The 12,491-nt window shown below is 40.4% G+C and overlaps 1 protein-coding gene and 1 long non-coding RNA gene across 2 annotated transcripts in view; one reads left to right on the plus strand and one right to left on the minus strand.

Annotated features, from left to right (window-relative positions):
* Nucleotides 1-12,491, plus strand: part of FRMD6 (FERM domain containing 6) — a 252,545-nt gene that overhangs the window by 82,448 nt on the left and 157,606 nt on the right. Inside the window, exon 2 of the mRNA XM_020895677.2 lies at nt 3,267-3,330. The gene's annotated coding sequence lies outside the window, so the exon portion shown is untranslated. The remainder of the gene's footprint in view (nt 1-3,266; nt 3,331-12,491) is intronic.
* LOC139035615 (uncharacterized) overlaps nt 1-12,491 on the minus strand; it is an 86,946-nt gene that overhangs the window by 30,137 nt on the left and 44,318 nt on the right. The window lies entirely within an intron of this gene.

Raw genomic sequence — 12,491 nt, forward strand, 5'->3', positions numbered from 1 at the left:
ACTGCAGGTCAACCATAAACTCAGAACAAATTATTCTCCTTTTATTCTAGGCACCTCAGGTGAAAAAATTGGCTTGTGTCATCTTTAGGGAACTTCGAGATAATTTAATATGATTTCCTCATTTGAAGAACCAAAACCAGTAGAGATTAAGGGATCTGCCCAGGTTCGTAGAGCTGATTAATAGAAGGGCTGAGACAAGTCCCACTGGGCCAAATAAATACATTTGGGATGGCCTAATGAATAAATGAATGACTATTCCAACACCAGCATGAAACTAATTCCAAATTGGACCTGCTGAGCATTTAGATGCTCCATACATTTGCTCAGTCATACAGTCAGGAACTGATTGTTCACAGTAAATATTCACTCAGATGTGCCCCACTTTATAGGACATGCAAGGCTACTTTACATATAGATTTGACTAGATTTCAAATATATAAGAACAAATTTTTTTAAAAAGTAAGTAAATTTTCTGAAAAAAGGTATAATCCAATTTATCTGCTATAACATTCCAAATTTTCATACATAAAATTTGCTCACATGGGTCTTCCTACACTAAGTGAACTGAAAGAGTTAATTAATAAAGCACCCATCCTTCCTGTGCAAACAGAGCCCAGAAACCCCCACTGTAGAATGTGCATTTTGAGCGGCAATTGCCAGTGCACCTGCAAAAACCAAAGCTCAACTCTCTGTATGTGTTGTCCATGATATTTTCCTCTGTAGACTGAACATAATATTTTATAAAATATCCTTCTGTGTGTAAGTCACTTTCCCTTTCTAGGCTGAGAGGGCAGGATTACTTGTTTTTATTTAATTGGTTGGAGAGGAACATTTGTCACAGCCTCCTCCACCCCACCCCATGCAGGAGGCCCTGAGAACATACAGCAAGCAGGGTTCATGAGCTCAGCCGCCCCCAGGGTCCAAGTAGTGATATTCCCAGGTGGCGCTAGTGGTAAAGAACCTGTTTGCCAATGATCCCTGGGTGGGAAGATCCCCTGGAGGCAGAAATGGCTACCCACTCCAGTATTCTTGCCTGGAGAGTCCCATGGACAGAAGAGCCTGGTGGACTACAGTTCATAGGGTCCCAAAGAGTCCGATACATGACTGAAATGAATTAGCACGCATGCAGGTAATATTCAAAAGTGAAGCAAGTTAAGTGGTGGAAGTTTAGGGATTGGTATGGGCTGTGGAGACTGGAGAGCTAGTGTTCCATGTAATGGGGGGTGGATTTTACTCAGCTCTAGTTTGTTGTTACCATATAGAGATGTGGGCCTGGTTTTGTTAGACTCTCCACTTTGTTTAAGAGAAAATAGAAATTATACATTTCAGTGTAAAACATTTCAACTTAATGTTGACAGCTAATACAAATTTGTTTTAAAACATTCCAAATGTTGATAGGAGAAAAAAGTCCTTTGACCCATTGGTTACCAGTTTGAGACTTCCAGACCCTTAAAATGAGATTTAGTGAGTGGTATTAAATTGTGTAAACTTGTGCATAATAAATAAAACACAGAGAAAGACCACCCATTTTTTTATACAAATCATATGCATCCTTTAATCTTCACCTAGTCACTTGTTTCCTAAAGCTCTTCCCAGCTCTCTGACATCATACATCTGTACTGTCTGCACTGCACAGTTCACATTTAATGCTATGCATTCTTTCATTGTTTCTGATTTCACATGTGCAGACTTAATTCTTGCATTTAAACTTCATTGTAAACACTTACAGGACAAGAATCATATCTAATACTTCCTTTGTGCCAACCTCAAAGCTCAATAAATGTTTGCAGTTGATACTTTTTTCATCAAGGGAAAAAGAATAGCCTTTGCTGACACACAATACTAGAAATGAGCTTAGTGTCTTGAAGTTCCTGAATTTCTAGCCTAGGCAGGCTAACAAGTTCAAATCTGTGGGCACCTTGCCCTGCTGAGCTGAGAAGCACTGACTTGCCGTAAGTTTTTAAAAAGAAAGCACTTCGTAAAATGGGTGTGAATTCACCATGGTTCTTCTAGAATAACAGTATTGTAGGATGTATTTAGCCCAATGAAGGTGACCCCATCTTTTACAAGTGTGATATTTAAGTGTGAAATTTTCTGAGCCAGCTCTTATCTATAGGAAGCCTCTCAATTTAGGCAGTCAGAGAATGGTAGGCTCAATTAAAGAAGGTCAAACTCACATTTCACCTTCACAAGTCAGAACTCTCTGGGCCATTTTAGATTGACTTGGTGGAGTAGAGGTATGAGCTATAATCAGCCTTACTCCAGAAATGGGTGTGCTGGGGGGTGAAGTGGAGCTAGCACTGGACTCCAGAAATGATTGACAACTACTTTTGTATCCATGTGGAAAAGGGGATGGGGTGGCTGAGATACGGCATGTACTGCAAGCCACTTTTTGCAGTGTTCTAGACATTAAAGTTATCTCTATACTGCCAAGAGCAGGCTACAAAACCAGAACAGGTGCACATGTGTGCCAGGAGGCCTGTGAATGTATCTGGGAGTGAGCCTAGAATTTTGTTTGAATTGACCAAAACTATCTAAAAGGGAAGAAGCTGGAAGAAGTGTAGATCCCCTGTGGATCCCTAAATTCCTTGAGTTTGATATGATGGAGATTACAAAGTAAAGGGGAAGAGACCAACTCTGATGAAAACTGACTCTCTGGCCAAAAAAGAAATTGTATTCTCTCCCTTACTTGTAAATAATGATAAAATACTTTAAAAGTGCTTTTACTGAAAAATCTCAGCCTCCATTTTCCTTAGATTCACAAGCACCATGCACATGTGCCTCTCAGATGTTTCTTTGCAGTTCTTATTATTTATCCATATTATTTGGTAATCTGAAAAAAGAAATAAATCGTCAAATAAATATATCACATCATTGCACTAGGAAGCAGATTTGGGGATGCAAAAAAAAATTGTAATACTTTGGTTACTAAAATAAGCACCTCCACTTGGACAAACAATACTTAAGTCAAAATAAACATTAATTAATGTTTTTCAGAATGTTTAGTTGTAACTCTGATATTGTCACTTTCTATTCAATAAAATTTATTACTAAATCATCAAATTTCCTTTTGTGCTAGTCACTATGTTGATCCAGTTGCATCTTCTTCATCTGCAAATTTAAGTTGCTAATAAAAAGCAAGGTAGAAAATATAACTCATTTATCTTTGGGATAATTGTGTTTACTCGGTCCAAAGTGAATATTAATTATAATGATAGAGTAATTTTTATTCCTCTCTTGATTGCCTCTTATTCTTCTCTCAACAGGCTTTCCATCCATTTCTTTTCTCATGAAGCTTCTTCTGGTTGGAAACTTATCAAATTTCATCAGGTAAGAAGTACTAAGTGTGAACCTGTAACATATTTCAAAAGAACTCAGGTTTAGGAAATCCAGTGATGGTGTCAGCTTTGGACAAATATCTAGAATGTAAACTGGGGAATATCCATCAGGACCCCCAGTCATTTTAGAGCAGTAGTTCTAAAGTGTGGTCTCCAGACCAACAGTAAGCATCAGCAGCGCCTGGGGAACTTGTTAGATATGCAAACTCTCAGGCCCTGTCTTGTGCTTTTAACAAACCTTCTAGGTGATTCTGATGTACACGTGAGTTTGAGAACCACTGTCCAAGATAGGCTTCATGGACCAAAGGAACAGAAATCCTCTGGATTGATGGAATTTGATGGATTTGATATCTCTTCTTCCTTTCTTTCCTCTTTTGTCTTTTCCTCCTTCCAGCAGGTTTATCCATTCCTCATTTAGCAACCAAAATTGGCTTCACAGAATCATCCTTCATTACAAACACACTGTCTTTATGTCAATGTAAGTGTTATCTACTCCATCAAAACTAGGCATTCAGTAGACATTATCAACTAATTAACTGATTTAAACCCTTGTTTAGCTTTGAGAAGGAAAGCTTCTGTAATTCACAAAAGACGTAGTTTTAAACAGGTGCCTATCTTCTAAGATGGTTGCCTTTAATACCTGGTATCCATGAGACATGCTCTCTATAAGGGAAGTTATTATTTTTATGTGGGCTGAAAGCTTTGAATTGTTACCTCAAGAGTCATTTGCAAAGGATTGTATTTTCAAAAGGAGCTCATGTTTTCTTGTATTTAGAATATGTTTGAGGTCTGTGCACTATCCATTATCTCCAATTCCAGTGGCCAGTTTAGATAGCTCTCCAGCAGCCATTTCATGTCCAGCCTTGCTATAATTTGGTGTCACCCTGGGAATACTTGAGCCACCTGGTGGCTCAGATGGTACAGAATCTGCTTATAATACAGGTGACCTGGGTTTGATCCCTGAGTTGGGAAGATCCCCTGGAGAACGGAATGGCAACCCACTCCAATATTCTTGCCTGGAGAATTCCATGGACACAGAAGCCTGGCAGGCTATAGTCCATGGGGTCACAAAGAGTCAAACATGACTGAGCCACTAGTGAGCATGTAACTGGGAATACTTATGAATTATCTGCTAAATCTAAAATGAGCGTGCATGAGGATGCTGTCATTCTGAAATAATTGCTAAATGCTGCCCCCTATAATACCTCTGCTGAAGATACCCCTCATTTGCAAATATATATGTGGTTTATTCTCTATGCCATGCATATTTCTTTAGCAAGTAGACTGCAGAGTCTCTAAAACTCAGTTTCCTCATTTGTAAAATGTAGATAATAGAATCTACTTGTTAGTATTGTAAGAAATAATGGTGGTAATTCAGGAGCACTTAGCACAGTGGCTGACTCAGTAAATATTTAGCCATGATTAAAGATCATTTTATTAATAGAATTATAAATTCAAAATTTTCACGTAAAAAAAAAGTCACTTCAGACTTCATCCTATTAAAAACAAGCACATCAGGGAGAGATAAAGTGTATCTCCCTTGCATGATTCTACCACAAGTACATTGTATTTTCCATGGAGATTTGTTGTTGTTTTTGTCAGCTCCTTGCTTTCTGTTCTCCTAGTTACTTGGCCAGTGCTGGGATTCTAGCATGGCACCAGGTAGAATTAAGGACATGAGTAAAGTGTGGAAATCCATCATCCATAGCCTACCTGTATGGCTAGGAGATCATGGAATAGTGCCTGATATTATTTTTGCTCTTTGGAGCAGAATACAAAAGTTCATGTGCAGGCAGCAGAAGGTCAAAGGACCTGAAGAATGCCTTGAAAGGTGATTTACCTCCCAGCCTCTATTCAACTTACAAAGCAAAGCATGTATCCAATTTTAAGGATTTCTGGAGAAGAGAATTTCCCTAACCTTTCATTAAATGCTAATAGAAATAGATAAAAGTTACATATGATTATGAAATCTCATAATGAAATCATTATGAAATCTCATTTTGGCATAAGTTTAAATATTTCTTAGAGAGACTATAGGATATGCTAGCAAGATCCAGTTCTATCTATGAGAAATAGATGGCTTTGGCAAGAGAAGGGATGCAGAGATAGGAGAAGAGATTCTTAGAAGAGAGGTTATGTAAAGCTTTAAGCTTATATACATGTCCAATAAACAAGAGATTTCTGAGTATGAATCAGTGACATGGAGAAATGAGAAACATCTGGAACTGGTACTTATTTTTATGGTCAGAAGCACAGTTTTGAGGTCCTTTGTTGAACTGTTGACTTTGTAAAGACTTACTAAAAACAAATGCCTAAGGTGACTGAGAAGAGAATGTAGTTGAATTTGGAACACAAAGTCCTTAAAGGGAAGGCTTTCATTTTAAGGAGTTTTTACTTTCCATCAACTCAGCTTAATGCTGTTTCCTCAAATGAGTCCTTTTGTTCCATTTCAATACATACTTGAAGAGTCGAAGGCTTACAGACCATTTTAATTTAATAGTAAATTTTTGAAGAGAGAAAGGGGACTCATTTTCTTCATATGTTTAAGTTATATGATTTGTCCTTAACCAATCCTCTCCCATCCACATGCACACAAATAATTGTCTAAGGAAAAGGGGATCTAGTTGATGCTAGCCCTTATTTTATTATGGGCACAGCTGGGATTTACAAATGAGGTTGTTTCCCTCTTTGGTTTCTGAAGAAGATTAGTTCTGTGGGCAGATTAGTTCTGAGCCTTCTAGCCAGGATAGACCAAGGAGCACAGCAATGGGTTATGGGTTAACCCCCCTGGGTTCCCAGTTGACATTCTCACGTACCCTTGCTGGGCCTGGAACTAGTCACTTGCTATAAGAAAAGCAGGTGTTCCAGGACAATGAGGTGATCTTGTGTTGAGATTTAGAGGGGGCCACCTCTAAGAATTATTTCCTGCTGATGCCCTGCCATGCCTTTTATCACCCCTTCTGCCTGTATGAAGTGAGGGAGAGGGTGGAAGGAGGTATGGTAAAAAGAGACAGAGGAAATGTTTTGAGGTGACATAGATATTTCAGGAATACTCTCCTCCCTCATTGATTTGCTACTCTCCTCAAATACTTCACAAAAAAGGAAATGTTGGAAGGAGCCAGATCTCGGGGAGGCTGTAGAATGGAATTGTACATTTAGCATCACAAACTGGGATAATGAAATTCTGGTAGTGTGCTAAATTCCCATCATGCTTCTGCCAAGCCAGCCTCGTGCTGGTCTTTGTATTCAAGTTACAGTAATAAAGACAGTCCCCATGTCTCCTGTTTTTTATACTCAAGTTATTAAATTCAGCAGTATGGACCCTTTATTTTATAGGAGGCAAGGCAGGGGGCAGATGACCACTTACCAAGACCATTATTCTCATAAAAGAGTCAAAGAATTGCCATGTGTGGGTCAGACCACAGGCCTGGCTGTTTCTCCAGCTAAGTAACCTGATTCTAAAATGACAACCTGAGACAGCTGGGTGGGGGGTAGGGGAAGATAAGGTTGCTTTCTATGAGGAATTCCCAGAATCCCACAATATTTAGTTATTGTTAAATTCATATCCCATTCAACCTATTTTTTTCTAATTGGAACATCTCTTGTTCCAGTGGGTAGCAGAATTACGACCCACTGTGTGAGGTCATGATTTTTTTCATTTATGCAAAAGCTACCTTTGACTAATCTTTGGGGAAGGCCCATGCTGTGTTCACCCTGCCCTTTACTTTATTGTTTTGTAAACATCAGTCTTCTTTGCCTTCAACCTTCATCTTTTCAGACTGAAAGGTGCAACAAGCTCTCCCTCACCATAGCAACTATGTAGTTCCCTCTTCTGGACCTGCTCTGGAGTTTATTGCCCAAAGTATTCCAAGCATAGAACAGAGTATATGCAGAAGTAGAATATAAATATTCACAGAGCCTTTAAAATACCCTAGAAAAAAAAGTTCTCTTTTTTTAGATCTATATGCATTTTGTATTGCTAAAGTAAAATGTAAACCTATTCTTTTATGTAAGACCAATTTGGATTTTTTCATCATGGTACAGAGCATATAAAACTAACTTATTTATACCTGGAGAAGTAATGCCCCATCAGTGACCCAAAATGGCTACCAGGAACAAGTTTATGAGTCCTACCTCATAGCTGAGAATTGTTTAAATTGTAATTTTAAGATGATTTATTATTTGAATTTTAAAATATGGCTTACATTTTAATTTTAATGTCCAGAGACAGTCTAAAAATTTGGAGGAAAAGAATTAAAGCCAATATGTGATTCTACCTTATCTAATGAGATAATTTTTTGGAAGACAGGCTGTGACTATAAAGGTTGCTTTATCTACACTCCTTGAGCATTAGGACTTTTTTGCACCACTTGGGTTAGGGTGGCTTTCACTTCCCCCACAGGTGCTCCCCAGCAGAAGGGAATGGAATTTCGCTTCCCTTTCCAGGGCCTCCTGAGGTGAGGGCTGTAAGAAAGTGTCCTCCGGGGACTTGAGGGGCACTTACCAAACTGTTCCCATGTTCACCAGATTTACAGAACTTAAAAATTTTACAGAACTTTTGGTCACAAAAATGTTTTCTTTGGGAAACGCTAAAGGATTTGCTTTCCCTCTTCACCACAATGGCAGGAATACAGAGCTTTCTCATGATTTTTTAATAGGATACAGCTGCCCAAACTGCAGTGCCTTCTGCTAGGACTCTGCCTCATTTTTCACTTGCAGATGCCAAGAACTAACTAACTCTCCATCTCTCTCTCTTGCTCTCTCTCTTTGTCATACCCAGCGAAAGCTCAGCAACATGAATGTATCTTTGTGAACATGGACCTATCAGTATGTATTCCCAAATGGAGCAAATGCCATGTTATTTCAGGCAGTTTGGTCTGGTCTGCTCCCACATTCTGTAACAAGGTAGATGTCCACTGGAGACCCCTGTCAGCTCCGGGGAGCTGGCAGCACATGGGTGTGGTCAGGAGCCAGAGCGAGTCCGGCTTGAGCCCTGTGGTCAGCAGTGGGGAGAGGAGTGGCCCACAGACTGGAGACCAAGGGGGGTCAGAACAAGCCAAGGATCCGAGCACGCCTGGCACACAAGGCCCAGGAGAATGATCCCTAGGAAGAGTATCCAAGGTTAGGGCCCACAGAGTCTGCAGGGACCAGAGGGGCAAAGCAGGAAGAAGCACAAAGCAAGCTTCCACGCCAACACTGAAGAAGGCAGTCTAATCATTTCCTGCTTCAGGATTTCTCCTCCTGCCTGTAGTGTGGACAGAAAACCCACTATAGGTGAGAACGGGGTACCAGGATGGGTGCACAGGCACAAGGGATCAGATGTATCTCTTAGAGACATCGTGACAACACAGAGAAGAGGTCTTTAAAATCACGATCAGAACATTAACATGGTTTGCCAAGGGAATTCATGTCAACTGAAAATTCCTCTGTCTTCTAGCCTCACACGTGCCTATCTCATCTCTGTTTTTGAGGTAGAATGCATTCAAAATTTTTTTGATCCTATAAAATTCAACATATGACCTCTTTCTGTGACAGAGGTTTTGTGGTCTCCATAAGAAAGCATCACTGAGAATGTCCTTCCAGCCCTGACCTCATGTCCTCCATCTTTTCTTTGACCTCAGCATGCTGTCCCTTGGCCTAGTCCTTGGGGTTTCCTTTTCCATCATGTGTAAAAACCTCCCTGTCTTCCTAGTCCAGACCTGGGCACACTGTGGGCAGGAACCTCTCCAAAGCAAATTAGTTACTCTAGCCTTCTTGTCTGGCATGTTGTGTAAATATCACATGGAAAACAAGGCCTGGTCCTGATTTAATCATTCACTGGCCATATGCATGAGGCAAGTCCCTCCTTTTCCTGAGCTTCTCCTGCCTACTCCCGTGAGCTGTTGTAAGAATCAAGCAAAATAATGGGAGGGGGAGGATTATAAATTTTAAAGCACCTCAGAAGGCATTCTTAGAATAAAATATAGATACTTGGCTCATACCGGGGTAGAGCTGAGCCTCCTCCAGTCATTTTCTTGGCTGGTTTGTGTAACCTCTGGTGAAATGATAATCATTGTCACTATGTTGCATAGGTTTCAGCACATCCTTTGTTTCTTGTGGCTTTCACAGGGCAATCCCATCTGCTGTGAACTGATACTTCTGTGAAGGGATGGGGTAGAAAGGCATGCAGTTAAAAAAAAAAAAAAATTGAGGCCTCTGGTTAAATGAGGCACCTTAGGAGTAATTTTGGCTTCTTCAACCCAGGGAAGAATAACAACAGTGGTTATTACAAAATTCAGAGTATAAACTGCCAATAGCCCAGCACTGTGGTTCTTATCATTTGAAATTTCCATTCATCCATGTTCTGTCTCTCATAGCCACCATCATCATGAACATCAAATTTAACTGAGGTCCTGTCAGTTTGATTAAATTTTAACACACATTTTCACCCATCAAATATGTGCCAAGCCCTATGCTAAGTGTATAATGATGAGTAATTTACAGACTCTTCCTTGAGAAACTCACATACAGTTATGCATATACATAAAAAATCAAGGTTTAATGTGATCTTTGCTATAGGGGTGGTATATTCAAGTACTATGGGAGTAGAGAAGAGGGAGGAACTCAACTAACTGTAGGGAAAGTGGCAGAGGAGTTAACACATGCGCCATAGCTTCACGTTTGCATGGAAATTGTCTGGAATGAGTACAGTGCAGTAGCTGAGTACAGGGTCTGTGGGGCCAGCCCCGAGTGATTCAGATCCTGACTCCACCACTTCCCAGCTCCATAACTTACCTTAGGGACTTATCTTTTGATGCCTCAGTTCCCTCACCTCTACAATAGGTATGATACTAATAGAGCCTAACTCAAGGGCTCTCATGGGCAGAAATGAGGTAAGGTATGGGGAGCACTTGGAATAGATTCTGTCATATAGTTATTCAATGAGTAATAGCCATTGTTATTGTTATTATTTGTGCTTCACTAAGTGAATAAGCAGGAAAGAGATTCCTGAAGCTCTTAGAGACTTAGTCTCTTAATTTATAAGATTTATAAGATCAATATTATCATTATTAATAACAAAGTGAACATTTGTATGCCACGTTCTAGATAGCTTATACATGTAGCTTGACTTAATTCATATAATAAACCTGAGACTCAAAAACATTACCCTGAAATATCAGTGACACCATAAAGAATATGAAGTAAATGAAAAATCAGTTCACATAGGGAGGATGAAAGAGAATTATATAAGGAGGGATATTTACAATCTAACATGAGGGTGCTAAAGTCAAAGGGACTCTTGATTGATGGGCTTAAGCTGAATGAGATCCCTTGCATGATTTTGTGTTTGTTTATTTCCATTTCCATTTTGTAGTTTTTCTTGTTTCTTTCTGTGGTCACCGCCTCTAAGCAGGGCGTATCCTTACAGCCTGCTTCCCTTCTCACCTCTCGTCTCACGCCCAGCCCTGAGAACATTTGTGTACTGAAGTTTGTGACATGCAGACGAGGATCCGGAACTTGAGTTCGGCAGTTGCTTACATTTGTTGAATAATGTTTTCATGCCAGGCTCTCTGCTAGGTGCTTACAGACGTATGATCCACATAATATCCTAAATGAGTCCATGGGTGAGGAAACTGAGTGTAAGAGAGGTTAAACCTTTAAAGAAGAACAGGACCAGAGGCATTGAAGCAGGAAAGTGTAGGACTTGTTCTGAGACTCGTTTGGCTGGAAAGGAGGATTCATGTAGGAGACTGGTATGCGTTTAGGCGGAAGTAGTTGGATGACCATGAATGCTAGGCTCAGGAATTTGAACGTGGCTACAGGAAGCTAATAAATGATAGGTTTCCTGTTCCTTACAGCTTTGTGAAAACTCACCCACAGCAAATATATAGGTGGCCACATGGTTCACTCCCAAGTGAAAGGGGTGCCAGGAAGGCCTGAAGATGGTCAGGTCTCTTTGGAAAATGCCCCATTACAGGCAGGGATAGTCCTTCAACTCTTAAAAAAACCGAAGGGAGGTGGGGCCTTCCAATAAATATTCTCAGTTGGGTTTTCTTCATATATTTATATCATTTTTTAAAAATGACGACCCAACTTCCTTCCCTGGATTCTAGTCCTTGAGCTCTGATGCTTAAGCTTTGTGCTGCCGAGTGCCCTCAAAATCAAGAACACATAACCTTTGATTCTAAGAAAATCTTCATGATGTTGTTCCTAATTACCTTTCCTCTCTCATTCCCCTTCACTCCCATGTTGTACCCCAACCACACTGATCCTACTGCACCAAATTTTCTGCAAAAAAAAGTCCACATCAGACCACATACCATGCCCTAAGCTCCATAATGCTTTACACTCGTAGGGTATGACTTCTCACTGGGGATATGGTTTGTGTCTACATTAGACCATACGCTCTGTTATGGTAGGGACCCTTGTTCTCTCCTGACTCCTGCCTCTAACACATGCAAGCACATAGTCAACGCTCAACAACAATTTGTCAATGAATGAGTAAGTGAGAGAATGTGTTCCAATGCCCTCATCCTTATTCATTGCTGGACTCTGGTCTTCAACCTGCTAGGGAGTTTCCCTCTCTGATAGTCTACCTGCCCCTAGACCCCCGCCACCAACTTGGTCATGAATTTCCATGTCACTCTCCGTATTTAATGGATTCCCCACCCCGTTTACAACCTGGCACATGCACTACCCCCAAAAATGACAATGAAACTTGTCTTCTGTCTCCTTTCTAGTGGTCATCCTTTGCCAAAACTCACTGTTACCTGTCAGAGTTCTGTTACCCACATACAGGTCCTAGGCCTCCCAGTTCTCATTTCCCTCTTTTTTTTTTTTTTTTCCATTTCCCTCTTAAATCCAACAATTATGTTTCCATGGAATTGGCTGGAAAAAGAGACAGGGAAAGGAACCCTAACAACATCTTGATGTTATATGTAGTTGTTGGCAGCTCCTGGAATAGAGGGAGCTTAAAGTATGTGTGTGTTTGTGATATAGCTACCCACAGCTGGGAATGGCCTGGTTAGGTCTCAAGGAATGAACAGCCTGGATATATCTGCCTGCTCATTGGAAAGGGACAGGCCCTAGATGGGCAGTCCTAGCTGTAGGGGCCCAGGAATTCTACCCAGCAGACCAAACCTGATGGTCTAGTACTAGCAATAATAATTTTAG

Source organism: Odocoileus virginianus, chromosome 6, assembly GCF_023699985.2.
Source record: "Odocoileus virginianus isolate 20LAN1187 ecotype Illinois chromosome 6, Ovbor_1.2, whole genome shotgun sequence".
Taxonomy (NCBI): domain Eukaryota; kingdom Metazoa; phylum Chordata; class Mammalia; order Artiodactyla; family Cervidae; genus Odocoileus; species Odocoileus virginianus.